The sequence below is a fragment of the Adiantum capillus-veneris genome, chromosome 30 (genome assembly GCF_014529385.1).
Source record: "Adiantum capillus-veneris isolate H3 chromosome 30, ASM1452938v2, whole genome shotgun sequence".
Classification (NCBI taxonomy): Eukaryota; Viridiplantae; Streptophyta; class Polypodiopsida; order Polypodiales; family Pteridaceae; genus Adiantum; species Adiantum capillus-veneris.
Genome location: NC_140960.1, coordinates 95,624,597 through 95,628,634, shown reverse-complemented (window position 1 = coordinate 95,628,634; position 4,038 = coordinate 95,624,597). Strand labels below are relative to the sequence as shown.

At 39.0% G+C, this 4,038-nt stretch overlaps 1 pseudogene; it reads right to left on the bottom strand.

The window, feature by feature from the left end:
* Positions 1-1,676: 1,676 nt before the first annotated feature.
* LOC147418446 (uncharacterized) lies at positions 1,677-2,753 on the bottom strand (annotated as a pseudogene).
* Between the last annotated feature and the right edge of the window lie 1,285 nt (positions 2,754-4,038).

Below are 4,038 nucleotides of genomic sequence, written 5' to 3'. Positions count from 1 at the left end.
GGAGGGATGTATGTCACCGAAAACATCATGTTCATGCTCTTATGCCATAGCCCTCATTTTGTAGTTCCTCGTCTTGTCCATTTCATTAGGATAGCGACCTAATGTTTGCATAAGCGAGATGTATGAGTTCCATGCCTTGATGATGTCGGCATGGTGACGAGTCTAGCCCCCAAGTTCAATCCCTAGCCCTTAAGCCGTTGTATGATCACTCCCCCGATGAGGCGTTGGAGTTGATTCCTTCCTGTCGAGTCCATTCTCAGCCCAAATTGTAAAAAAAATGTCCATCTTTTTCTTCCTAAGGGGGGAGGTGTGGTGTGTGGCCGGACGGTTCGAGTGTGAACCTACTTGTAACTACCTCTCATGTTAATATAAGGAGCTACTCTCGTATGCAAGAGGCAAACCGAGTATGGTCCCGTTTTCTGTGTACACCACAATATTAATAAAAAAACTAATTATCAAATTATAATATTTTTATAAAAAATTCTAACAGTGTATTCTAAGTTTGAAATTTATCTTTTAAGTTTCAAAGGCGATTTACTAATTATCTCTTTAAATTTTATACTAGAAATAGAGAATTTTGAGCATAATAATTAGTAAAACTAAATTATTCTATTACGATATTTTATTCACAAGCTCTTAATAGTGTATCCTAGCTTCAAAAATTATCATCTAAGTTTTTAGTTGATTTATTAATTATCTCCTTTAAATTTTTGAACAAAATAGAGAATTTTGTATATAGTAATTAGTAAAACTAATTACCTAATAAGGATATTTTTATCCTAGGTTTCTAATAGTGTATCCTAGCTCAAAAAACTAGTCTTGCTTGGTGGGCTTTGCTATATAACATCTATAGAATACAATAGGACATATGAAAATTGACATTTGACATTGTGCACTGAAGGAAAAAGAAGCATGACTATTTTGGCAATCCCGGCACTATGTGAAAAGCATACATACATTTGAGAAATTCTATCTTTTTTTTGTGATGAAAAAACCAATGTCCTTGATGTGAATTTTGCAAATGTGTCATGGGAACAATAATTGAGGAAAGAGAGAAAATTTGGTGTTATGTTTTTTTTTTTTAAATGAGAGGATACAAACTTGTTTTAAATGTGAAATAATAGAGATTGATATGAGTATTTTAATAATGAATGAACCAATCTACTTGATAGGAATTTTGCGAATGGTTTTTGTGCACAATAATTGAGGAAAAAGAGAGAAACAGAATGTTGTGTTAGCAGACAGAACATCAGATTTCAATGAGATGTGTACGACAGTGGCAAGGAGAATTTAGATCTTTTTTTTTTTTTCAAGAACATGTATTTCTTGCAGTGAGGGGGATGAGCTTGTAGAACATTATATCCAATGGAGCTAGCTTGTAGTACTATGTCTGAGTATTTTAATAATGAATGAACCAATCTACTTGATAGGAATTTTGCAAATGGTTTTTGTGCACAATAATTGAGGAAAAAGAGAGAAACAGAATGTTGTGTTAGCAGACAGAACATCAGATTTCAATGAGATGTGTACGACAGTGGCAAGGAGAATTTAAATCTTTCTTTTTTGTTTCAAGAACATGTATTTCTTGCAGTGAGGGGGATGAGCTTGTAGAACATTATATCCAATGGAGCTTGTAGTACTATGTCTATTGATGAATGGTTTTTCTAGCATACGTGCTACATGTAAATTCTTAGAGACGGAAAGTATGTCAAAAATAAAGTTTTCATCGAATGGCTAGTAGCGAAGAACGTCATATTGCATTTTTGAAGGTCATGGTTGTCGAGTGTGCTCGGCCTTTCGTGAGATATTTGTTGAATTTTTTTCAAGGTGGTCTGACCTATGGGTGGGTTGTTGATGTTGATGAAAGCGTACGGATCAGCACTACTAAATCGTGCTTTGTAAACATCCTTGTTGTGTTGCCATGTCAGCTTTTACTCTGTAATTGATGGTGGCTCGTCATTGCACTGTCTCTTGAAGCTTGCCAAGATCTCTCTTGCGCCATTGTTCATTGTATCTAACAGGTCCTCGAGCGTGCCATCATAGCCATACTGCAACATCTCAAGAATGTAGGGCTTTATTGGTGTCTTCAATTGAAGCAAACAATTACCGTCCTCGACTGTCATGAGATCCTTGGGCACATCAATTTCTATAGTTAGTTTGTAAATGATCTCTTTCATTAGACCTAGAAGAAAAGAGTATTAGAAGGGATAAACATTTTTTTTTTCTTGTAAAAAAGCATGTTTACTGTTTATTGTAGATAACAAAGCAATGACAAGAAGAAAAAAAGATAAAATTACACTCATGTTCTGTGTGTATAGAACTAACTTGTTGCTCTTTTGATACCCATCCTCTTGTTTTGTTTGAGCTATTTTACGGATCTGTCTATTAACAATCACAACCCTGCATAGTTTGCAAAACCCTTGATGTAAGCGTCTGGGCAGCAACCCCTACCAGGTTAAGGAGGTGCATTTTCTTCTCTGTTGGATATTGACGTGGTTCGATTTGGGGGTTTTTCTTCGAGGCAATGTTTTGCTTGAAAAGGGTAACAAGTCTTTGCAAGGTTATACAAATGTGATCAGTATTTTGTGTGCATTGAAGAAACATAATGTGATATGTTTTATAGAGCAGTATACCTTCGAATTGCTCAATTTTTTTTGTTGGTTATCTATGTTGCCTGCAATGGTGACATGATTAGATTTCATGCTGAAAAAATCAATAGTGGAATTGTGCAGGACCGCTGAGAAAGTGGTCATAAGAATTGAGAAAAAATTAGAGCGCAAGACAATGCTATAAAGAGTGGAGTGTAAGTTAACGACAGTTTTGAAAGATCAACACAAAGAAAGAACTCTTGAGACATCAGTTATATATTTATAGAGTATCTGTGTTTCCATCTCGACAAAAGAGACTGAGGGAATTTCAATGTGTGGTTGCTCTGATGTACCAGCTTCTTCTTGTATCTTTGGTTGACCATCTCGCAGCAGCTGATTAACTCGCTTAAGCTCTGCTATCTCCTTGAGCAATTGTTCTTCCCTTTGTACCCACATCAATGCAAGGTCTCTTTGTTGTGATTGCTCTAGCTTTAGCTCGAGTTTAAGTGTCATGCCAAGGGTAGGACCAGGCACGGCCAAGGGCCAGGACGGACATGCAATCAAGGGGGTCCCTATATTTAGTAGGCCAAGGGTCTATATAGGGCATGGTTGGGTGGTGATTGGCATGTTCCAACTCCCTATGCCTCACACTGGTATCAGAGCTCAGGGGAGATGGGCATGGAGGAGTATCCAAGGACGAAGGAGAAGACTAGTGTTTGCATGGCGTTGCATGGCCTCTCTCTCTCTCTCTCTCTCTCTCTCTCTCTCTCTCTCTCTCTCTCTCTCTCTCTCTCTCTCTCTCTCTCTCTCTCTCTCTCTCTCTCTCTCTCTCTCTCTCTCTCTCGGCGTGCTTGCATGACTACGGGGAAGATGTTGTAGACTATGCGAATGGTGGGTTGCAAGCGGTACAAGTCGATGACCACTATGGGAGAAAACCCTTGCACACAAGGGAGGGTCAAGTTCAACCAACGCAAAACTGTGTGCACAAGAGCTCGTTGCGAGCATGAGGGTAAGAGCAGAAAGTTTCGTCACTGAAGCCAAGGCAAAGGTAGCTCCTGCAGAGTGCCATCATCTTCTTCCTCTCTCGTCTCGTCATCGGCTCTATAACAGTAGGTTTCCACGATTTTTAAAAAAAAATATTTTTAGCTTTTTAGGGCCCTAATTTGGGCCACCCCCCTCACACTATATGAAGTCGGTCACACAGTGGAAAGCTGCGGCCAAGCCTGAGACCTTCGGAGGCCACTATTCGGGTGCCTTGGCACAACAATAGATAACAATAGGCAACCAACAAGGTCATGAGCACCTAGGTACACACTCATGAAAACTCCTGAAAACTCCATGCATGGCAGCGATCATGGAGAAATTTTTGTGGAGGTGTATGGTGCAAAGGCTATGAGCCATTGAACCTCCAAGCCACCATGAACACATCCATTATATGGCAATCAAGTGG